The sequence below is a fragment of the Hyperolius riggenbachi genome, chromosome 1 (genome assembly GCF_040937935.1).
Source record: "Hyperolius riggenbachi isolate aHypRig1 chromosome 1, aHypRig1.pri, whole genome shotgun sequence".
NCBI classification, from domain to species: Eukaryota; Metazoa; Chordata; class Amphibia; order Anura; family Hyperoliidae; genus Hyperolius; species Hyperolius riggenbachi.
In genome coordinates, this window is record NC_090646.1 from 381,547,532 (window position 1) to 381,573,471 (window position 25,940).

The window sequence follows — 25,940 nt, forward strand, 5'->3', positions numbered from 1 at the left end:
GCCTAGCTAGTCCACTAGCTGCTTGCTTGTTCTATTTCATGGGTTCTACTAATAGTGAAACCAAAAGATGGGCATGACAGAAAGTCAAACAGAATTATTCAGAAAAAAGTTAGCAATAACAACCTCTATTTTTTTGTTCAGTAAAGGTTTCCTTTATCAATTAAATGAATTGTTAAAGTTCATTATGAATACATTAAATTATTAGAATTCATGAAAGTACTCATTATTAGAATTGTTATTTTATAAATCTTTACTGAAACGCAATGGCATTTTAGTAATCCACACTTATATTTATCTCACTAAGAAGATCCAGCCTATCATCTGAGTGGTTGTAATTTTCTACATCTTGTGTAGCTGGCTAGCCAGCTTGTTAAATCCCAGTGGCTGCTGAAATCCTTCTTTCCTGAATGGTATTCTATTGCGGCTGCTAAAAGACAGGCTATGTTCCTGTTCACACCATATGTGCTGTTCAGTCTTGTGCAACTGCCAGTCAAAAGTATCTAATAGCAGCCATCAAGGAGAGGTTAGTCCCAGTTAAAACTATCTGTAATACTTAAGCCTTAACACTTTCATAGCAGCACAGAAAAACTGGTTGTAATGTTTAAAAAAGGAGTAGTATTTGCACCATGTGAATGCTGATGCATGGGAAATGGTGTGAGGGGTACCTGCAGTAGCCTGCTATATTTTTGGTGGCCTGCAGGTTTTAAACAACTGATGGGCACAGGAAATCCATCCCCTGCAGTTGATTCCATCAGTATCTCTGAGAATTACTGCAATGGCATTTTAAGAAGGGCTTGCTTTACAACTCAGTTTGAAGTCTTAATGTACGTACACACGTACAACTTTTTCAACCAACTTGTCGTCCGGCTTGCCATTTTAACAACAAGTTGGACGCGTATATGTGTTGTCGAGCGACTGATAACAGGCAGTTTGCCCGATCTGCTTAGCAGATGCGTTGGAACAACTGTCATTCAAACGACTGTCAGGTTTGTAAGTGTGTACAAACAACTCCTCGTCATTTGTCCAACTACTAGACGTTCAAACATACAGCCGTTTGATCAGTCGTTTAGTCGAGTTCATTGTTTTATCCAGTCCATTTTCCATTATCAAGTTGGTTAAACGACATGTAAATTAGGTAAATTAACATATCAGCCGCTTTGTTGTTCAGTGTGCACATGACGTTTGCACTTCAAGTTGTTCAAACGACCATTTTAAACGACAATCAGGCGTAAAGTTGGGCGTGTGTACTGTACGCACCTTTACTTCATACACACATAAAAGAAAGGACGTTTCCGAACAACACAAATAACATTAAAGTCATACATGGGGCAAAAAGCATGTGTAATGTTTTCACAGGCTTGCTTTACTGCAAAGTGTAGTGAATTACTTTATAGCACAGGTAACTATAACTTTCTTTTACGGGAAGGCTGCTGGATTTTATTTTTAGGCTGGAGATCCACTTTAATTATCCTTCAGGCAGTGAAAACTGTAGAACTGGCTAAGGATCAGCCATTACAGTTGACCATCTGCCACAAGAAAGATGTAACGTTATCTCAATGAAAGATATTTCTTGACGGAAAATCAAATCTGCCGGGATGACTGTGTTTCAATCTGCATTGCGGAAGCATTGTGTAACCATGTTAATCAGTTAATCACTTGCAAATTTTCACCAAAGTCATTTTCATACTTCAATTTTGAGAAAATTTTCACAAAAATACATTGTATGTTTGCAATATGGTGAAAATTCACAAAAATTAGCAAAAACGCAAAGCTTTAGCATGAATATTTGTAAAAAATCCCAGAATTATTACGAAATAGATAATTTCTTTCGCTCATTGCTGATGTTAATCTGCACAACAGTGAATGGAAAACTGGCATTGACCCCTGGATAGGTACAACACTGGCTGAACTTAGAAATAAGGCCAATGGTATCTGTGGGCTAGTGTGTAGATGGTAAGCCATATCTAAAAAGGTTACAGGTCTACTATCAGCAGGCTAGAATTTTAAAGTGAGTCAGAATTCCATACAAGTCTTAATCATTGTCCATGTATGCTGCATTCTAGGCCCCTTATATTACATCTGTTTACTGTTTATTTTATGGGCAAAAGGTTATCGCCGCTGGTTAAGAGACAAGCAACTTGTTTTGTAAGCTTGGCTGTTCAGTCTAGAGGTAGCCAATAAACGATATCCCTATTTCCGAACTTTCTGCTTTTCTCTGTGGCTAGCATCTTCTACCAAATTATTAAGCTAATCAATGCATTTTTCAAGAATAACTGACACTGATGTTAATTATGGTAATTACATTTTGTAATAGAAAGTAAACATCTGGACACCTGCTTTCTTTTGCTGGAAATTCAAAATGACAAGTGTGTGTGTTCATTACACTTCTTTTTTATTAGCATAATTATCTTCCCTTTTATTTCCTACTGCTGTCGCTACATGACTGAAGAAGTCAAGAGGAAAAACAGCTGAAGCACAGAGTTTAAAGATGTTAATAAGGGGATCATTAATTACATGCCACTTATATATTAATACATGTAAACGACGCTGTGTCTTCTCCCTGTCATTTGCTTTGTGTAATGTATGCAAGTATAAGTTTATTTACATAGCCCCAGCAGAGTATGCAGATGTTTGCTGAATTGCAGAATGGAGCCTGCATACTATGCAGAGAGGCAGAGGAGGTACAAATGAATAAAAAATCCCAGTCACTGTAAATGATACACGCTACAGCATATGTCTTTGTGGGTTATAAAACTGCTGTTCTGTTAAAAAAAGCTCAGTCCCCAGTTTAGTTTCTACCTTTTATTACAGTGTAATAAAATGTGCCATGCCCTAGTTTCACCTTGCCCCTTGGATTAACCATTATGCCAAGTATAAAATCATAGCTGACAGTGTGGTTGCTCCTTTTAATTCGTTTTATAGGCCCTACACGCCCAAATTTAAAAGGAACCCAAGGCGTGAAATCTATAGAAGCTGCCATATTGGTTTCCTTTAAACAATACCAGTTACCCGGCAGTCCTGCTGATCTTTCTGGTAAGTAGGGTCTAAATTATACACCTGGAACAAGCATGCAGATGTGTCCTATATATCTGATCTGCATGCTTGTTCAGGGTCTATGGCTTGAAGTAATAGAGGCAGAGGATCAGCAAGACAGCCAGGCAATGTGCATTATTTAAAAGAAGAAACATGTCAGCCTTCATATCCCTCTCACCTCAGGTTCCCTATAACAATGACAGACACCCTCCTATTTTTTTATGTACACAGCATTCAAGCAGATGTGCAGTCAACATAGCATACTCAAGATGCCCATTCAGAAACTCTTTTGGTTCTTGCTTTCACCCTATGCACATTGCATTGTGTAATAATGCAACACATTATCCCATGGGAACTCACTGCCCATATGACTGTATGGGCATGTTCACATCTCTTTGTTGCAACGGAATGCTTCTACAGTGCGTTTCTAGATAGCGCTAATGAACATGCTATGAAATACACATATTTGCATGCGTACGGTGTGTTACTTCATGCCCACATCATAGTGCACAAATAGTGCAGCACATAAAAGGCTTGATTTACAAAACGGTGCTAACTGGAATTCGCGTGATAATGGTTATCACGGGCAAAAATTCATGGTCACGTTTGCGTGATAAATACGCATTATCGCGCGAACGCGAATGTTAACGTGTTAACGTGTCTAAAACGGTGACCCTATTTTTCTCTGCTTTACTTCCAAACATCAAAACTATTACAGACATGTAACGGATACATATACTGGCTTCTCTCTCAAGGAAACTGTTTTTTCAGCAAAACAAAGACTAATTGTTTGAAACCTTTAAAGAGACTCTGTAACAATTTTTTCAGCCTTAGTTCTTCTATCCTATGAGTTCCTATGCCTGTTCTAATGTGCTGGGGCTTACTGCAGCTCTTCCTAATTACACTGTCTCTGTAATAAATCAATGTATCTTTCCTCTGTCCTGTTTGTCGGGCTAAGGCTTTGATTGTGTGGAATGTGCAGGGCTGCTTGTGATTGGTAGAAGCGATACACACCCTCTGCAGGCCCCCTGCATACTCACACACTATGCTTAGCTGAGCCTATTAGAAGCTGGTTAGTTTGTTTGTAAACATTGCCTAAAACTGTTAATTACAAGCCAGGATTGCAGCAGAGAGTGGCAGAAACAGCACAGAGGGGCCCAGGAGAAAATAATGAATAGAATGGTATGCTTTTTAGTGTAAGAATATTAGAGTACAGATTCTCTTTAAGCCTGTTCTTTAGATTTTTGGTTAGTCAACTTTTAAAATGAGTTATGCTATTAGTAACATCATTTTCATATTTGTAGCAGCTGCTCCAGAGAAATTCTGTATGGAAAAGTCAGACATTGACCAAGCTGCCAGGAGAATGGGCGCTTGCCAAGCAAACAAACATTTCTCACTTCTCCACAAAGAGTTGATCACATGAGCCCATCCATCGCCTCCTTCTACTAAATACAGATTAACTCTTTGTGGCCAGCTCTACAACTCAGCAGTCTCGTTTTCCTTTGAAATTCTTTCTTGCTAAGTGTGTACTAAATCATTTAACTTCATCCACTCTTTCCAGTGTATGTATTAAAGGATTCCCGAAGTGACATGTGACATGATGAGATAGACATGTGTATGTACAGTGCCTAGCACACAAATAACTATGCTGTGTTCCTTTTTTCTTTCTCTGCCTTAAGGAGTTAAATATCAGGTATGTAAGTGCCTGACTCAGTCCTGACTCAGACAGGAAGTGACTACAGTGTGACCCTCAATGATAAGAAATTATTATTATTATTATTTAGTATTTATATAGCGCCGACATATTACGCAGCGCTGTACAGTGTATATATATATTGTCTTGTCACTAACTGTCCCTCAAAGGAGCTCACAATCTAGTCCCTACCATAGTCATATGTCTATATTATGTAGTGTAAGTACTGTAGTCTAGGGCCAATGTTAGAGGGAGCCAATTAACTTATCTGTATGTTTTTGGAATGTGGGAGGAAACCGGAGTGCCCGGAGGAAACCCACGCAGACACGGAGGGAACATACAAACTCTTTGCAGATAGTGCGATGGCTGGGATTCGAACCAGGGACCCAGCGCTGCAAGGCAAGAGCGCTAACCACTACGCCACCGTGCTGCCCAAATCCCCTTTTTATCTCTTTCTTGCTCTCAGAAGCCATTTTCTGCTAGTTTTATAGTTGGAATTTCTCATCAATGAGGGTCACACTGTAGTCACTTCCTGTCTGAGTCAGGACTGAGTCAGCCACTTACATACCTGATATTTAACTCTTTCAGACAGAGAAAGAAAAAAGGAACACAGCATAGTTATTTGTGTGCTAGGCACTGTACATACCCATGTCTATCTCATCATGTCACATGTTACTTCACAAAGAGTTATTCTCTCAGCTGCAGCACAGAGAAGGAGGGAGGGAAAAAGTCATCACCTCCTTGTTCACTGTGAAACAATCTAATAAAATTATTTATTAAAAATGATTTTCTTCATTTGATTACTGCCTTTTTCATTCATACCTATTTAGAAGACAATTAGGTAAACTAAGTCAAAGGAGATTGGACGTATTCCTCTGATTTGTTTAATCTAGACAATGTTCACCAAGCAGCACAGGAAAACATATTTTTACAATGGAAGGATTTAATGAAAACAATCTCACATATTAATATATGGCTGGATTTCAGCTTGCTAGAGGTAAAATGCCCTATTTATGTGAATAGAGTTAAAGTTTAACCTACATTTAGCGTTTCAGCAATGTCCATCCAAATAAACCTATTTTATTCTAACCGATGCATCTATACTTAGTAAATTGTCAGTGATTTACTGTTATGGGAGGATATGAAGAGCGTGTGCTTCTCAGATATTAGCCATACTCAAGGTAACATCAAAAGAAATAACAAGACAGGAAGAATTAGGAGGTCACACATGGGCACAAGAGCTGTGAAATCAAGGGGCAAGCTGTTGTCAGATATCTTTGTCTTCGCTATTCGTGCAGGATCAGGTGTTAACACATAAATCATCACTTAAATCGAGGAGCTACCTAAGAAAACATTTATTAGGTCATGTAGCATGCTATGTATGTGGAAAAGAAAATATGGGGTGTGATATGAGTTTTACAACCTCCAGGAAAACAATTGACACATGATTCTAACTGGTGCAATATTTGCTAGGCTACATGGTCCTCTTGGTGGATTTCCATCAGATGGACAGACAAAGGGAAGCCCATTGTGTGGGTGTGTGAATGCATGGATGAGTAGATAACAAGAAAAAAAGGGGGCTCACAAACACGGCAATCCAGTAGGGACTAAAGCCACCACCACCTGCCAAGTCTAATATGTCTGCTGTCACTTCAGTGGGAGTCGTCTGTAAAAAGTGTAACAAGCCGGCAGAGGCTGGAAACAAAAAATGTTTTGCTGCTTCTATGGCAAATAATTAGCAAAATGTGAATTCTCTGTAATGAACCTGCATTTTCAGCCTGTGCAGGTTTTAAAATGAGTGCGCTATTTCTGGATCAATGTCCTCATAATGAACAATTACTTGCTTATGAAGGAGCGCAGACTATTAGACGACAACCTTTTGTGTACCTATAGTCTGTTTTCACTGAGAAATACACATCGCAGACAGAAGGGGACTAGCGTAATGCTGCATGAGCCTTTCTCTGAACCCTAATGAGCGCTTCTCAAAGAAGCCCTACTGATTTCCGCCGACTACAAGTCTACATGTAAAGGGGAAGAGGAGTCCCAGCTGCCAGGGCTGGGATAAAGTGCACTTCAATTGGCACTGCAGAGGGACATTGAAATGCTAATAAGTCTGACTTGCATGCAAATGTAATGCAAATGCTATTCAGCTTGGAATTGGACTAACCAAACACAGCTCCTGGCTATTTTGATTGGACCAATTGCAAGCTGCGTACAGCTTTTACTGAGTTGGAATGCAAGCTGGAATTATTAGCATCTCCTAGACCATCTCTAATCAGCTTCCACACACTCAAAAAAGAACCTAAGCACAGATTAACTGCATTAACCATTTGAGGACCACAGGCTTAAACCCCCCTAGTGACCATGCTATTTTTTGCTATTTAGGCCACTGCAGCTTTAATGCCTCACTGCATAGCCGTACAACTCAGCACACAAGTGATCCCCCCCCCCTCCTTTTCTGCCCACCAACAGAGATTTCTGTTGGTGGACTGTGATCACTTCCGGGATGTTTGTTTGTTTATTTATAATCTTTGTTGTTTTTTAAAATAAATATTACAATTTTTTTCCCTATTTCCTATCCACCCCACCCTCCCTCCCCCCGCCAGCCAATCACAGCGATCAGCTGTCATAGGCATCGGCCTATGACATCAGATCGCTTCTGACACTCTCAGGGGATAGCTGTGTCACACGGCTGTCCCCAGTACAGCGCTGCCATACATCGCATCGCTGTACACAGTAAATAGACGGCGTTCTCGCCGTCTAACAGTCTCCTAGCGGCGATCACCGATGGGAGACTAATGACGGAGCGGAGCTCCGTCATCCAAGTGGAGATGCGCGTGCATCGGTGTGCGCAAATTCCTGCAAATCCCCAACCTAGGACTTGACGCCAATTGGCAATAGACTGTCCTGGGGCTGCCGCCGTGATGACGCCCATCAGTGTGATGCAGTATTATAGTAGTTAAAGCTGATCCTCCAGCACATATAGAAAATAAATCATCATTTAGGGCTTGTTCACTCTAAGGGCGCTTTCTGGATTTGAAAATCGCCCTAAAAGCAATTGTGCAATGATTCCCTATGAGGTGTTCACATCTGAGTGGTTCGATTCCGATCCGCTCACCAAAGTGCTGCCTGTACCATTTTTGGGGTGACTTCCTCGCAAAACGCATGAAAAAGTGCTTTGCATAGTGATTTCCTCAGAGTTTTTAAGAATAAATACATTGTATTTATTCTTTTCCGGGTCAAAGAGTTCACTTCCTGACTCGTGTCAGGAAGTGAATAAAACAAATCGCTCTGCAAAAGCACTTGGAAAAGTGCTTTACAAAAAATCACATTGCGCAGGTAAGCGCAATGTGCTAAAAACAATCGTGCAAAAAATCGAAAAACGCTAGCATCAGCGATTTCAATTTTAGAAGTGAAAAAAGCCTTAAAGTGAACTGAGAGGAATATGGTGGCTGCCATATTAGTTTCTATTTAAACAATACCAGTTGCCTGGCAGCCCTGCTGATCTCTTTGGCTGCAGTAGTAGCTGAATCACACACCTGAAACAAGCATGCAGCTAATGCAGTCTGACTACAGTAAGAAGTAGGGATGGGCGCCAATGCCAATTTTTGTTTTCTTACGATTTCCATTTTCTCGATTTCCGATTTTCCGATTTCAGTGCAGTATATTTTATCCATCATTTTTTGAATCAGGGAATGCAAAACATGAGAAAAAATAATTGGAAATCGGAAAAACAGAAATTGGAAGAACGGAGTAAGGAAATCGGAAACATGGAAACTCAGTTTTGCGATTGGTCTCAAATTACCGCGGTGATCCGATTTTTGCAGAAAAATTCTGCATCCTCTGATTGGTCCAATGCTTCTGAGTTCTGTGATTGGCCCAAAATTACCGGGTTGCAGTAAATCGGATATCTGCGGAATTTCGATTTCCATTTTCTGATCAGAAATGCAAAAATGTAAATTCTGTGGAACCTGAATGAGCATCCCTAGAAAGAAACAACTGATCTGCTACATGCTTGTTCAGGATCTACGGCTAAAAGTATTAGAGCCCGGGGATCAGCAGGGCAACCAGGTAATATGCATTGTTTAAAAGGAAATAAATATGTCAGCCTCCATATCGCCCTCAGTTTAGGCGTGCTTTAAGACACACTTCAAATAAATGTGAAGCTTTCAGGAAGTTGAAGTAACAGACATGCTTACCACAGCATGTTTTCACAGTTACTTTTTCCAAAGCACATTTCTGTTATCTGTCTTTGGCCTGTATGGGAGCTGATGATTTCAGGAATATGTACAGACCAGGGAAAATTCACTGCATTTCCAGCCTTAAGTGTTTGTAACCTCAGTGTGTCAGCGGGAAGAATTAAGAGAAAGAGAATATCAGTTCACTGCTTTATTTGTAAAAGGATTGCTGAAATCCATCCAGGACATCCTCTAGAAACAAGAAGTGGCCATAAAAATGATTAGCTCAATACAGAAGCAGCACTAAGGATATAAAGGGCAGGTGTGTATTCAGTGTTCAGTATTACTTTAATTCATTTTAAAATACAAATATCTCATTCTATCTTTATATACGCTTTGTGCTATATACTATCCACTCACACTGGGAGTGGAATGTTTGGGTTGTGAGCCAATCACAGCACAGTGTTTGGTATACATATCTGACTTTGATTACAGGAGGAAAATAAGAATGAAGACGCATCAGTTGCTCCATCCTCCATACTGTCCAATTGGTGGCCTTGGAGAATGGCTCCCCCAAGTCTCTTTCCTCAGCTTCAGATAATAATAATAACAATTGTATGGTGCTTTTCTCCTGATAGACTCAAAGCATTTGAGAGTTGCAGTCACTAATGGGCATGCCACACTACTGAGCACTTTTTGATCCCTTTTAGTTTTTAAAAAAATGCTCTCATTTCAATTTTCGCCTGTCAGCGCTCGTTCCATTCATTCGCGTATAAGTTTATTACTACTTATCACAACGAAACAATCTATATCTTGTTTTTTTCACCACCAATTAGGCTTTCTTTGGAGGAGGGGGGTACTTTTTGCTAAGATCTATTTTATTCTAACTGCATTTTAACAGGAGAAATAAGAAAAAAAAATGAAAAATGTCATTATTCGTTTTTGGCCATTATAGTTTTAAAATAATACATGCTGCCATAATTAAAACCCACACATTTTATTTGCCCATTTGCCCCAGTTATTGCAACGTATAAAAATGTTCCCTAGTATAATGTATGGCACCAATATTTTATTTGGAAATAAAGGTGCATTTTTTCAGTTTTGCTTACATCCCTTATTACAAGCCCATCTTTTAAAAGTAACAGTAATATACCCTCTGACATACATATTAAAAAAAGTTCAGTCCCTAAGGTAACTATTTATGTATTTTTTTTTAATTGTGTATTTTTTCTTTTTACAAAAAAAATAAAAAAAATGGGGTAACTATTTGGGAGTGTGGGAGGTAAGGGGTTAATTTTAAATGAAAAAAAAAAAGTTTGTTAGTCCTAAAAAATGTTTGTAGATGTAATTTTACTATTTGGCCACAAGATATCCTTGCGCATAACTTCCTTATGCGTAGTATTACTACTCAAACAGAAGCAATTAATGGACGTGAAAGTATCGGTTCTTGTGAATGAGGGTGTCATCTCATTTCTCATAACTGTGTTCCCATTCATTGATCTCCCAGCTAGTGATCGGCGGCAGTAACGAGCGCGGGAGCGTGCGGGGTGAGCGGAAGTGCATGGTGGGGAGGGAAGTAGTAGCTATGCCCCTGCAAGAAGATATGGGGAAATGCAGGTACGTAGTTACTCATCAAGGGGAGGGGAAGTGGTTAGTGCAAGTAAATGGGAATGTTTAAAAAAAATGAAAATGGATAAAAAAGTGCTCAGCAGTTTGGCACAGCCCTAAGGGTGTGCTCAATAGGCCACCCTGCAATATTAGGGGGTCTTGCCTAGGGATTCCTTACTGAATAGGTCCTGGCTTTAGCCGTAATTTAAAAACCTGGTCTCCTATGTTAGGGTGGTGAGAGAAATATGTGAGCACAAAGTTTCAGATATAGATACAGTGCTGACACATTTTCTGCAGTACGTTACAGAGAACAATGAACAACTGTTATCACTAACTCCAGTGATGGAAATGTAATAGGGACCTAGGCAAGGTAGTATATTTGGGGCCTCTTTGTGGTCATTTTGGTAAGCTGAAGTGGAGAGAGGTCGGAGAAGGTGGCAGGTGGGCTCCTTGACACTCACTAGGCCCTAAGCACCTGGCTAGGTTGCCTGGCGGATGATCCTGCTCTGACTAACTCTCCCACTGTACTCCCAGACCCTGGTTGTTGCAAAGACAGCTGCTGTGTGGTCAGATAGAGAATTGACTTTGTCTCCAATCAGGTGTAAAAGATACTATTTTTCAAATGCAACTTTTGAAAGATAACATTTTTTAGTTACTATGCCATTATTGCCCGCCTCTGAGGGAGCTCTAGATAGCAGTAAGGCCTGATCCGCACTATAAGTGCTTTTTGGAGCATTTGCATTTGATTAGTGCTTTCTGAGCGCTTTTTAGAAATCGCTCCCATTCACATTAAAATCACCGTATGAATTTTTACTCAATTTTTACCTTGATTTTAATGAAAGTGAATGGGTGCAATTTTTAAAAACGCTCAGAAAGCACTAATTCAATGCAACCAGAGACTCTTATAGTGTGCATCCGGCCTAAACATGTATGAGGATTCCTAAGGCCTCGTTCACATCTGCTGCGCTGAGAAACGTGTGAAAGCGCGTGGTAAAAACGCATGCACTTGTGGGCACTTTAGTGCGTATTTATGTGCTTTGTGTTGTGCTTCTTAAAGCACGTGTTGCTTATTGTAGCAGTAGCAGTTGTCAATAAAGCTTTGTTTTTATATGTAAATGTATTTTTTTTTCGATTGGGGTAAAAAACGCATTCGCTTCTATGCGCTAAAAAAGCGCACCCATTCACTTACATTGATGTGCACTTTACACACCTTCAGATACAATATTTAAACAGCCAGGTGCCTCAAGATATACAAATTAAATAGCCAAATAAAATAATTAGTTAGCCAAGTACTCACTATATATATAAATAAAGTAGCCATACTCCCCAGATAACAGAATCAAGTAGCCATGTGCCCCTATATAAAGTTTGGTTCACACATAAAAGGTGTCCAGTTCTGTCCTGTCAGTTTTTGAAAGTCTTTTGTGGTTTGGTTCACACGTAAATGTGTACATTTCAGGTCCAGTCCTGTCCTGTGCAGTCAGTTTGGCATCACTTTTGTATGATAGTATGTAGGAAACTAAGTATTAGCTTTCTAAGGCTTGGTTCACACATCAAAGATGTACATTTCTGGTCCAGCCCATTCCTGTCCTGTCAGTTTTGTATCAGTTTTCTATGGGTGTGTTCATACATAAATAAGGTGGTCACACACTATACAATGAAAAGATCCAATTTTTCACCAATTTGATAAGTTTGATCGGTTGTCCTGAGAAATCAAGAGCTTTTCATTGTTTTCTGTAGATAAATCCAATCAAATTTCCCAGTTTTTTTATTTTTGGAGATTGGACATGTTGGAAATTTCAGACCAACTTTATCAAGAATTGTATGTGATGGATTGTCAATGACTTTATGTACAGTTCCAATCAATTTTTTTCTGAGCTTTTAATTATTTTATTCATGATTAGGGAAAAATTGAACATAGGTGTGTGATACATTGGTCAGATTTTTGAATTGTTACAATCAGTCAGAAAAATTGATTGCTATTGTTGAATTGAACAGATATTTAAAACATTTAAAAAATGGTATGGTGTGTGGCTAATGACGTCACTTTCATGTGTGCAGGGCTCCGTTTCTGCGGGTACCGTGCACCCTCTGCAGACTTCAGTTGCCACTGATCTGAGGTCTGAGTGATGCTGTGACATGGAGGCAGCGGAATGGGAGACACATATGTGCTGTGGCGTCCATGGCACCAGCCATGACTGCACCCCTCAAGATACACCACTGCTGGGAAGTAAACACGATAAGTAGTAGCAGAACACAACTGCATTGGCTGACAACACAAACCAGCCAATAAGTTCAGAAAAATCAGGAACTGACTCCAAATAAAGGCAACTAGAGCAGGCTGTGTTTGGAAATCTGCATTGCTAACCAAGCACAGTTTAAATATATTTCACATAGATAACATTGCTCGATAAGTTCTGATTCAAAGGTAAAACCCCACATTTCAGTTTTGCACTCAAAATTCTTCAGAAATGCAAATCAGATGAAAAAATAAACATCAGCGTATAGAAGCCGGTAAGGTAATCAAGCTGATTTCAGACTGGTATTCTAAAGCAACAGTACTGCACCAAAATCAGATGTTTCAATAAATGCATCAAGCTGATGCAATTATAGTAGGTAGCGCTGTAAAAATATCTGCAAGTTCTGGAAGCACTAGGTCTTGTGACTTGATGGCTGGCTAAGCTGTCATGCAGCCCTACAGACTCAATTACTGGAAATTGTGGTTATAGATCAAAATGCAAGTCGTCGGATCAATGCCATGCGAGGTGAATTCTTCTATTACTGACTGGCATGCCACGCTGCAGACGAGCACAGTACATTAGGAACGGTGACTAATTACACACAGCTTGAAAAGCACAGCAGCATTTTGTTTGTCAATAAATCACATTTTCACCCAACTAGGCTGTTAAAATAATATCTCCATGCTTGGGTGATAGCATTCTCCCGGTCCTGTTATCTATTGAAAGAATTTCATGTCAACAAGACCCGAGAACAAGTGCTAATGTTTCCAGTCAAGCCATGTCCAAGGGGAATTCTATGTCGTTAGCAGGGAATCCGATAGCTAGGGGAATTATTCCAGCATTTTTTTTCTTTTACCAGTTCTGTAGTATGGGGCTGTCAGCAGTGTCAAATGAAGCTGCTCAGAAGCTGAATGGCCTGTGACTAGAAAGCTGCACATCTTTGCACTTTGTGAAAGCGGATCAATGACAGCTTACGCCAGGCTCTCAGCTACTCCCTCCTTACTCCGCTAATGAAAGCTGTACTGAAATACATAAGACTACTAGGCCTCTGGGCAGCCCGAAGCCCAGCATTAGGAGAGCTTGTGCTAAGCCTGTGTAGAGTGTTCCAACTGCTCCTTTCATTTCCAGTGACACTTTTAGTCGAGGTCAAAAAGAGCAACCGCCCTAGGCCTCATATACACAGAGGGCCTCTGCATGAATCAGTCCTGTGATATGTCATTACTTTTTCCTATTGCAAACACTATTAACCTTCTGCTTTGATGCTCAGTCCCAAACAAAGCAGGATCATGGCATTATCAATAAAGAACGCTGTGACTAAATTTATAGGTGCTCTATAAATAGTAATTCTACTGAGTATAATTGTAAGATGAGCAATAAATTACAGTACAGCAATAGAGAACTTTACTTTTTTGTCAAGTGCATAAAACAAATTCCTCCACAAAGGTATAAAACACTGGAATTGAGAGGTGTTAATAAAGACAAAGAGAGACAGCTCAGAAAGTCTCAAGTCCTTAGTCTATGTTTTTATATGATGGCTATATGAAAGTAAATGTTTAAACAGAAATTCCAACTTTGTTAAAAAAGTATTAGTGACATGTATCTCTGGTATATGAATTATTTGCAATTTAGGCAGGTTCAGACAGACTATAGATCGGCGGCAGCGGTGGGCCGTAGCCCAGGGGTCGCACCGCACTGCCAAAAACAGGCCCTCGGGAATTACCGCTTTAGTATGCGGTAATCCCCTTCTGGCTCAGATTCAAACCGGAAGTGACGCTCACTTGCAGTCACTTCATGTATGGAAAATGCAGAAGTGCAAAGAAGCATATTGTAAAAAATACGCTTCTGTGTCGCCACAGACTTACATGACTTTTGGTCTGCCGTTCATCGCCGCAGGTCGTCGCAGAGGTTGCGTGGTAACGTCGGTGTGCACTTGCAGTTGCAGTAGATCTGTCAACTTGCGGCGCACTGCACTGCACGCTGTATGAAATCATCCATAGGCTTTCAAATTCTTCAGTGCCCATGGCATAGCGGTTCTAGCATAGCAGTGAGGTGCAGTAAAATGACCCACTGCACCGCACCAGTGTGAAAGGGACCTGAATGTTATTAAAAATGATCTTTTTATTTCGCCTTGCAGCCTGTAGCCTACAGTGCATGTCCAAGGCTGAGCTTTAGCCAGTTGATATGTGGTGAAGAAGACAGCACACAAGATTAAGAGAACTTACTCAGCTTCTCATTTAGGGCCCTTTTCCACTAGAGCGATTGTGATTGCTTAATCACAAAATCGCAAATCGCTAGTGATTTTTAAATCTCTAGGGTTGTTACTTTATCATAGAAATCACGAGAAGCATTTTCCACTACAGTGATTCGATTTGGAAATCGCTAATCGCAAATCGCAATCGCTTGCTGGAGCGATTTTTACAATGACAATGCAATGCAAATGAAAATCGCAAATCGCAATCGCATTACAGAATTAATGAAAAATCGCAATCGCTGGCGTTTGTGATTTGTGATTGCGATTGCTAGTGGAAAAGGGCCCTTACAGTCACCCTCATAAAGCTTAAATTGATTAACATGCCAGATGAATCTGAGATTGAATAGGCATTGGGAGCATTAAAATAACATCAGAAATCCCTGTCAACATTTGAGCGATGCAGTGAAGATAAAAGACTCTTGTGCAGCAAGACGTATATTTCCTGCAACTGCATTGGGACAGAAATAATGCATTGAACAAAGTCTCATTTTAAGTTATTTTAAGCACAAACTTAGGTAGGTTTTCCTTCTTAAAACAGAAGGAATTTACAATAATTTAGTTTTAAGTGAACATCTGTGGTTACCCACAATGCACCGCTACTGAATATGCAAATTATCTCTTTATGCCCATGAAAGCCAGGCTAGCACCCAGAACTGCTGGTGCATAGCAAACCTATAGCTTTAAATTGTACAGAGCCACATCAACCCAGCATGCTGACAGCCTGTTTCAGACTTTTGGTCCTCCGCATGGTAGGGATTAATGTGGCTCTATGGGATAGGGCTTGGACCAGTACAATACAGTAACCAAGCAGCTACTGTGATCCAAAACCACAAGAAGAGTATAGGGGACTAAAAGAGACCAAAAGCCCTCCTACTAAAAGGCAATGCTTAGGTTGGTTTGCCTTCTTCTTCTATTTTAAGAAGGCAAATCACACTAAGCATTGCTTTTTAGTAGGAGGGCTTTGCGGTCTCTTTTAGTCCCCTATAAGTTCCTTGTGGTTTTTGGTCACCCCGAGCTGCTTGGGTACTCTTGTACTGCTCCAAGCGACAAAGTGAAACTGGACTTTTGTTGAAAAACATGCATTGCCTTCAGTTCAGGATATTATGCTCCACTGTGCTCACTCCACATTGTTGGGGGAGGCAAAGGCCACCTAATATTGTTGTGTGTGTGTGTGTGTGTGTGTGTGTGTGTGTGTGTGTGTGTGTGTGTGTGTGTGTGTGTGTGTGTGTGCGTGCGCGTGTGTGTGTGTGTGTGTGTATGTGTGTGTGTGTGTGTGGTGTGTGTGTGTGTGTGTGTGGTGTGTTGTGTTCTTTTTCACCCCAGGCACACCGGCCCTGTTTATTGTAGTAGCACATTAAAGAAACTGCCACCAAATCTACTTCCCCAGCCTTCATTGTGACAGAATGCAACATAAATGATCACAATGAAGATGTACTGTCACAGGGAACTGAGCCATTGTGACCACTTAAGATTCAGGTAGTTATTTATTCAGGCAACTTAGTTATAGAAAATGTGCTAACAGTGGGCGTTGCAGTGTTGCCCTTACTTTTGATCCTGGAGTACTTATTTAGCTAAAGCCAAGGCATGTCAAACCTTCTGATGTATGCAAGAGTTTGGTTGCCTCATGAGTTTGCTGTGCAAGCTCATTTTGGGTATTTCTTGTTGGAACCACACTCCCTCCCTCAGGTTGTCTGTTTATTGTCACTCCCCAATGATGGATCCAGTTATAGAACATCATCTAGGACAGGACTGTGAGGTGTCTGGAAAACACTGACTCTAATCATAAACACCACAGCTGGCAGTGATGTGACCAGAAAAAAATCACCTTGATCCAATGTACACAGTCTTTGATGTGTCTACAGCTAGAGTCTTGGCCAAAGAAGAAGGTGCAGCTTTTTTACAAAAATAAAAAAAAATCTCTTCGGCTTGACAATTCCAAATCACAACCACATGGCTGAACTTTTTCACGAAAAAAAAAAAATACAACATTTTGTTCTGAGAAACTTGCAGAAGCATCTGACAATGATAACATGGAACAGGTTTAGAATAATGAATGTCCATTTAAGTACATAAGCAATGTAAAGAATATAATGGTTCTCAAGATGTATTCAAAAAAAGATCTGCTGCACCCATACGAATGTAACATTGTGCAAAGTTTGCAATGAGAAAATAATTATCTCATAAAATGTAACATAACAGTTTTTTTTCTTTTGGGGTGTCTAATGTGTGCTATAAAGATATTACATATAATAAACACACTTTCGCTGATCTGGAAAAGTGATATAACGAGACTTTTATCTTCACTTGCAATTAAATCACATGTTCATTTTAGAACACAGATCATTATCGAACACAGATCTCTTTTGGTGGTCATTGTAAAAGCTTTTTCTCACTTGATGCAATGTTATGCATTTTGCTTCATTACTCTTTGTAGGTAAAATGCATGAACTCATAAAAATTACGTAAAGGGAACCTGAGGTGAGAGACATATAAATGCTGCCATATGTATTCCCTTTTCAACAATGCATGTTTCCTGGCTAGCCTGCTGCTCCTCTGCCTCTAATACTCTTATCCATAGAGCTTGCAAGGCATGCACACCAGATGTTTCTGACAAAAATCTGTCAAAATTAGCTGCATGTTTGTTTCAGGTATGTGTGATTCTGACAATACTGACCAAAGACATCAGCAGGACTGCCAGGCAACTGGTATTGTTAAAAAGGAAATAAATATGGCAGCCTCCATATGTCTCTCACGTGGGGTTCCTTTTAACCTACCAAGATAACTGAATGGGCTCAGAATGCAGCAGTTGAAAAAAAACTAGAAACAAAGCAAACTGATGATAAGTTACATTAAAATAAAAGCTCAGAGTTCGAGCATGATTCATGTATTAATGTAGGAGAACGAAAGGAATGATGCAGAGTGGTAATGAAGGGCTAAGGGAGGAAAGGAAGGAAGGAAGGGTGGAGGGAGGTAGGAATCTTAGTCAGAACACTATCTATATGGAGTTTGCACGTTTCCCCATGTTTGCATGGTTTTTCATTAGGCACTTTGGTTTCATCAAGCAAATTGGTGAATTGACCCCCCCTTCCCCCCATACTGAACTTAGACTATGACTATGGAAGGGATTCGATTGTAAGGGCTCCTGAGGGACAGTTAGTGACAAGACTATGTATACTCTGTAAAGCGCTGATGAAGATGTTAGCTCTACTTAAATCATAATGATAGGCCAGCACAATGGCTAATTGTTTAAAATCTTGTGATATTCATCAAAGACGGTATCTGTATAGAGCTTCTACCATATGTTTGCTGTTTGCATGAGCTCACTTCATCTACTTATCTGTAAACAAATGAAAACCCCAAATGTATCAGAGGGGTCCAACAAAACTGCGATGCCCTTCCCATCTGAAAGTATCCTTGTATAATTGAACTCTGTTTCTAACAAAGCACTAGCTTATGAAAACCCTCATGGTAACCTTGTTAGGGATGGTCATTTAGATTATGAAAATTCTGAGTTAATGCAAATCATATGTAAATGTGGGCAGCTTGGAGTTGTATGCAAATATGTGCAACTTGTTGATAGGACAACGGCAGCTGTATAACATTTTCATCAGCATATCCTTGACCATATCTACTCATACATACTGTATACCCTTCTGACCCTGAGTGTTGTAAATAATCTTTATATGCATTATGCTAATATAATATGAACGTGTCTGTCATAGCGATGGATAGAACTGTACTGCTTGAGAAAGCAGATAGCTGCACTGCTGTTAGTTCCTCCTCTCAGTACAAAGCCTTCTAACCCGGTTAGGGATAGCATGAAGCTGCTAGCAACAGACGTGTTCACTTTCTAATTACTAACATATTGTCCTTGATTGACTAGATTTCTGATTTCAAGCAAATAATACAAAAAACGGTTACATTTGATAGTGTAAACTGATTCAGAATAACAACTACCGTATATTCCGGCGTATAAGACAACTGGGTGTATAAGACGACCCCCCCCCCCAACTTTTTCAGTTAAAATATAGAGTTTGTGATATACTCACCGTATAAGACTACCCCTCTTCCAACGCACACCAAATAAAAAAAAATCATATACTGGTGCTGTACTGTATGTGGTACCCAGTATATAGTCAATTGACTGGTTGGATTGGTCAGCTCTCCCTCTCCCTAAGTGTATTGGTCAGCTCTTCTTGTCTACCTGTTTATCAGAGCGGTATGGAAGAGTAGATCGCGCTGTGCCCATAAAATATGCCTCTTTCACCCGTCTGGCCCACCCTTGTATCCTATTTACCTCCCTCTCTGCCTCTCAGATCCCACACATGTGCGCCTGCGCCGCTTCACTACAGTCCTCAGCAGCAAGATCTGAGAGACGGTAACAGGATAGGGGGTATCACCCGGCATCAATGATACCCGGCGTATAAGACGACCCCCAACCTTTCAGAAGATTTTCAAGGGTTAAAAAGTAGTCTTATACGCAGGAATATACAGTACCTGTAGTTTTTGGATATGGTGGGATGACTCCATTTTCTTTAGCACTCAATGAACTGATCTGCCAGAACCAGAATTCATATCAAAACATTTTCTGAATCAGATATCTATTCGTTTGAACTGGGATACTTAGCATGTCCAAGTAAGTTTATCATCATACTCAGTTATTTCAAATTCAAGTGAATTTATTAAGGGGCCTTTTGGACTCCTTAGTCAGTCACAATGCTATGTCTTCCCACATGAAGTTGGAACCTATCAACAGTGATGAGCAAAAATGACGATAATCTTTTTGCATTCATTTTCGCAAAAATAGTGTTAAATTCAACTTTCAAGCGAAAATGCAATCAAAAATCATTTTGTAATACGTTTGTGATGTTTCATGCTAATATATATATATATATATATATTTGCATTTTTGCTAGAAAAATACAATTTTTTGCGGTTTTGCAATATTTTCTCGAAAATCTAAAATGCCATTTTTGATGCTAAAATTATGAACATTTGCAAGCAACCCCACCTATCAATACTGTAACCATATCCAATCTATCTTGTCCAGCTTATAATTAAAAGGTGGAGGATTCCCTGTCCTGTCATTGGTGACATTTAAGTCGCAATGAAAGCACAAGCTTAGAGCTCTCATATGTCATAAGCAAAAATCATGTGATGTAAATTCACTGATGACAGGACAAGGAACAACCAGACACTCTACTGACAAAGGCCAGCCGCAACTTTGCACACTTACTTCCTGTTGAACAACTGTGCACATGAAGTAAGTGTGCACAGTTGCGGTAGGCCTTTGTCAGTAAGTCATGCACCTTGTCCGAATCACCAGAAAAAACAAACCAACACTGCAGAGGTAGCACAGTAGAGATTAAAAAAAAACAGAACCAACACAGCTGAAAAAGATTCTGAGTATAGTGAAACTGCCACTATCTCATAGAAGGGCTTATTTAGACTTTATTATTGAAGTACAAAAGGAGAACAATGCAAGGCACTGTGATACGTTCAGATGGTGCTGACAGACTTATAGTAGGATTTATATTATTTGATACTTATACAGCACACCAGCTTAGGTTTCATGTTCAAAGCATTGTTTCCTTGAACAAAACATGCTCAGACACAGACATATGTTAGATATCTCATTTTAGAAAAAAGACACAACATATATTTTGAGTTAGCGTGGAACAATGCTCATCGAGTTCTGTTTCTGTCTTACTTTCCTGATGTCTGGAAACCACAAGGGAAGAGAAAATACTTAATTTGTATCTATAGGACAATACCTCTTGGAAGATTGCTCTAGTCCAATAAAGTACTTAACACACTCTTTTGCCAGAGGCCTACATAAATCAGGCAAGGAAGAAGAGTCAGACTACAAGTGACTGGTAATGCCTTGTGAATTCCACAATGCAGCTCAAGCTGATTTGGTTTGTGCATTGCACACAGATGTCAGGTATTTTAAGAAAGAGCTTCATTGTACAAGGGTCCACTTCTGCTCCATAGGCCTTTTTCAGAGAGGGTGGGAAGGGACAAGGAGGGGGAGAGCCTCACTCCAGCTGGGCCTGGAAACTCTGTCTGAGTCAGGAAAACCACAGCTCATAAGCAAAGAGGAAGCATAATGTTCTACAAGGACAAAACATTAGCAAAAATGTCACTCAGGCCTAGTTCCACATGTTGGCTGCTCTAGGCCTCTTCCTTCTAGCATGCCCGAATGATATAAATTCCATCTGCTCGGCAGCCAAGTGACAGAGAAGAAATACCGGCATCTGGTCTCTATTGCTGTCGGCTTTTTTTTTTAATTCTTCTTTTCTGTGTTCCATGTTAGTCTTTAGCTAGAAACATATGAGGAGATGAAGGTGCTGGCAAGCAAGTAAAAAAAGCTACACTGGCACAAACATGGTTTTCTGCTGCTTTTCACACTTCACTATGGATCTTTACAGGGAAGGAGGCGGTGGAGAACTGATAAACTGGCGTCTCAGAGCCAATAGGTCTGGAGGTCATTTTGATTTTATGCTTTCTCATCTGCAGTCAATGTAGTTAGGAATAGGTTAGTGAGAAGACACGCACAGATAAAGGTAAATTCAGGTTGGGAGGGTCTTGGTAAGGGCTGGGCAGATGCTGGCAAGTGTTACATATTTAAAAAGTAAACCAAACTTGAAAGCAGTTGGTATAAACATTTCCAACAAAAGGTTTCTGGGCCGTGCTAGTACTAAGCAAAATGTGGAGGGTGATGGAAGAAGACATCCACCTACTGCTTTGGGGTTTGCTTAAAGTGTACCTGAACTGAAAAGTGCCCCAAACAGATATTTACCTCAATAGTACTTACCTGAGGAAAGGCAAGGTGGAATTAACTCTTGCTTAAACTACTTTCTCATAAATCAACCACAATTCCAAAATGGGGAGTTAGTGGGGGAGTCAGTGAAGCTGAACTTCATAGCTGTAGTTGTTTAAATCTTCAGCTCCTGGGACATCACAACAGGCTAAGAGTTGTGGTAAAATGAACACTCTCCAGTCATTTCCATGCAGTGATATGGTTAGGGATCCCTGTCCACGCTATTGCTTACTCTCTGCATCACTTGATGAAGAAAGAAAATAGGTCGGTAGCATAATGCATCTGGCTACTTTGTTGACGATTTGCGTTGTGCAGGACAATCTTTGGCATAAGTATGGTTCTGCCGCCGGTGAATTGGACGCAGGGTGAGACAAATGATGGCTCACCCTGCTGCTGCTGAAATTCCAGGCAGTGTTCAATACTATACCCCCTCTAAGTCATAGCAACTCGGAGGGAGATGTAATTTTGGGGCTGGCGATTGCTGGAACCCCAAATTACCTTTGTGTAGGGTGGGCACTATAGCATTAGTGCTGTTGTGGTACCCAGCTTCAAATATTTGAACCTTTACAAATAGCCAAAGATTGCCCAAGGAACTTAAAAAAACAAAACAAAACAAAAAAACAAGAATTGAATTGACAATGTATCACGGTATTGTGGTCTTTTCATAACTGTGGGTCATTATTGAGACTTTCTTTCCTTTTACTTCTCATACCAAGATGCTATAACATTTTAAAAAGGGAAGTTGCAATCTGAGGTCTGCTGAGGGTTTCTTCTATGACTGCATGAGAGGAAGGTAAAAGGTTGGCAAGTTCATGCTTGAGTTCAAAGGAGGTTTGCTAGACTCAAAGCCGCATCCTTTTCTTTAGCTTACTACACTGCATAGCTTGCATTTCACCAATAAATGCCTCATGTGTCTTATGTTATGTACAGACTAACCAGCAAGCTCATGATGACCCAGAACTCATTGGAGTGTGTGAGGGGCTACAATGGTCCTAAAAGCCCCCTTACTAAAAACAAAAGTTTGTTTTCTTAAAGCAGAAAGAATTTGCAATAATTCGGGTTGGAGTGAGCTTGAGATGTCTCCCAGTGCATCACTACTGAATATATGCAAATTAACCATTGTACCCTTAGAAGCTAAACACACCTCCAGAACTGCTGGAATGCAATGATGTGTCAGCTTGTTAATTTGTACAGAGCCATAATAATCCAACATGCATATGTACTGATTAATGTGCCTCTAAGCAATGCATCATTTGGATTTACACTATCAATGGTCCAAGTATGAACCAGTCTTGACTATTGATGTGTCATACTAGCATAACATTTACATAAAAGTACAGAAGTCTCTGTGGACTCTTCTCAAGTAGTTTTCTAAGCACATTTCATACTCTGCTAGCAGGCATTTCACCACAGCAGTGCGAATCATGTTTATAGAATAGATTGTGCAATACAATAAATACAGCAGTACATAACAAAGATACATTAGATTCTGTGTCTGTTGTATGGCGAGCAACCTTACTGCACTGAACACAAATGTAGCTCCATACACTCATTCATATGATCTGAAATCAAGACCACAGAAATAAATAACTGGCATGGTCCCAGCCTCAAGACAGTCAGCATGGAGATTGTATGTTCCCTGTTTGTTTGTTTTCTTCCCTTATGCATTCCAGTTTCCTCCCAAAAAGTTAGTTGCTCTGGAAAGTTATCTGGCAGCAGAACTAGCTTGAATAAGCCCTTTAAGCCTAATACACACCATACAATTTCCATTCCCATCAGATAGATGGGTCGAATAGATAATTTCCGACAGGTCCAATCTGATTTCCGATCGATTTGCATAGAAGTGATCAGAAAATCGATCATAAAAACGATCGGAAATCCGATTAGATCTGTCGGAAATTATCTATTGACTGATGGTGTAATGGTTAAGGGCTCTGCCTCTGACACAGGAGACCAGGGTTCGAATCTCGGCTCTGCCTGTTCAGTAAGCCAGCACTAATTCAGTAGGAGACCTTTGTAAAGTCTCCCTTACACTGCTACTGCCAATAGAGCGCGCCCTAGTGGCTGCTGCTCTGCTCTGGCGCTTTGAGTCCGCAAGGAGAAAAGCGCAATATAAATGTTATTTGTCTTGTCTTGTCTTGTCTATTGACCCATCCATCTGATGGGAAATTGCACGGTGTACCAGGCATAAGGCGCCTACTAATGAAACAATCTAGATTGTACAATCTTACCACTTCCTTGTAATATGATGGACCTAAAGTATTTATTCATAGTATAGTCTCTCAGTTTACCATTCTACTACATACATTTGGTAAGATTGTACAATCAAGATTGTATAATTAGTGAGCACCTTTAGTAATATGAGTTGTTTATTGTACTTCGTAAAGTGCTGCAAAAAATTTGTAAGCACTATAAATGTCATATAATAATAATACAGTAGAATCTCATTATAGTCAACTTTGATATAGTAGTCCTTAGGTCCCAGCAAATGTGTCTATATATATATATATATATATATATATATATATATATATATATATATATATATATATATATATATATATATATATATATATATATATACACATACGGATCTTCCCTGATAAAATGTCACAGTGAACAGATAGCTACGTTCTGGTCTTCTAATAATGAATTAATCCTCCCAACATTCACCACTAAATTGTAATATACCAAACTAATAGAAAATTCTTCAAGCACTTGTCAACAGGACCTGTTTTGTCAAGCGGGTTACAAGCTCTTTGTGGGAGATGATTTATGTTCAGTTAGGTGACTCTTCCAAACATACAGCAGTACACTGAAAGCAAACTGGGTCTGTCATTTTCTCTAGACAACCCAGACAAAATGAAATTATTTTACAGCTAATGCCATGACTGAATTGCTTAGGCTGTCTGCCTGAACTCCACTAGTTGGCCCGTGCATCAGTCGGCTGTGAATGACATGCGATGGGCCAGATCACTTGGGAGCAAAGACTGTGAGTTATTAATAGTGACAGGTATACTACCTGAGAGACAGGTTGCGTGGGGAGGGAGAGATTATTTATAAGTGAATGGTTAACAGCTGTACCTACTGCTAAGGATTACATGGATGCGCAAGTTATTCAAGCACAAACGACCTGCCTGTCATAGAGCAAGCCGCGCACTTGCAAATTGAAGTCAAGAGGGAGAGGGAATGAGGGGACTCTAGAACAGTGCTTTACACTCAGGCGGCACTGTCATCACAAAGTGAGAAACAGAGACATGAAAGAGATAGCCCTGTCATAAAATATGATCCTCAAATTGCATGAGCATCAATGATGAAGTTAAGAGATTTGTAACATCTCCCCTCCCCCTCACACCCTGTTCTCCACATCCCCTCCCTGTCCTCAAGGTCTCATAGCAGAACAGATGTAAAATGTGTCCAGCACAGATGTCAAGACATTGGGAAGAAAACACATTCTCATACTATATTTAGCAGGATAGAATTTGGTTTTTGAATTGAGGACAACCATTAACCAACACCATAGGAAACAATAGATCCCCATGTATTTGGACATTACAATGCAAAGCAAAAAAAAGGTGGTAATGCATATTTATGCTGCCTTACCGTGGCATACAGTAGGTACAGTGAAGCACACAGGCAATGAAAAGTATGCTTCCTTGTATCTGGTAACGTGTACATTTAGTCATAGTGCACTGCAGCAGTGCATTACCATAACACTACACGATACATTGCGACGCTAACATCGCACTGTGAATGTCCCATAGGCTTATCATTGCAGTGCGGTAAGCTGCATTATAAGACTTTATAATGCATACGAGGCACCAAAATGTCCCAATGTGAACCTAACCTGAGGTGAAAGGGAGCTGAAGGACAAAGATGTAACCTTTTTCAGCCTGAGCATTGGAATTTTTTTTAGCAAAAAGTAAACTTTTCACATGCAATAAAAATACATTTTTGAATTAAATTAAAATTAACTGTAATAAAAAAGGCGCTAAAAGCATAACACCCAGTTAGTTTATTTAACAATTTTAATTAATGATAGGTTAACTACTTTTAGACCGCAAATCTACGCCCTGCTTTGGTGGCTACCTGGCAGGCAGGACGTAGATTTCAA

General features: G+C 39.9%; 1 protein-coding gene across 7 annotated transcripts in view; it reads right to left on the reverse strand.

Moving 5' to 3' along the window:
- BNC2 (basonuclin zinc finger protein 2) overlaps positions 1-25,940 on the reverse strand; it is a 703,423-nt gene that overhangs the window by 118,657 nt on the left and 558,826 nt on the right. The window lies entirely within an intron of this gene.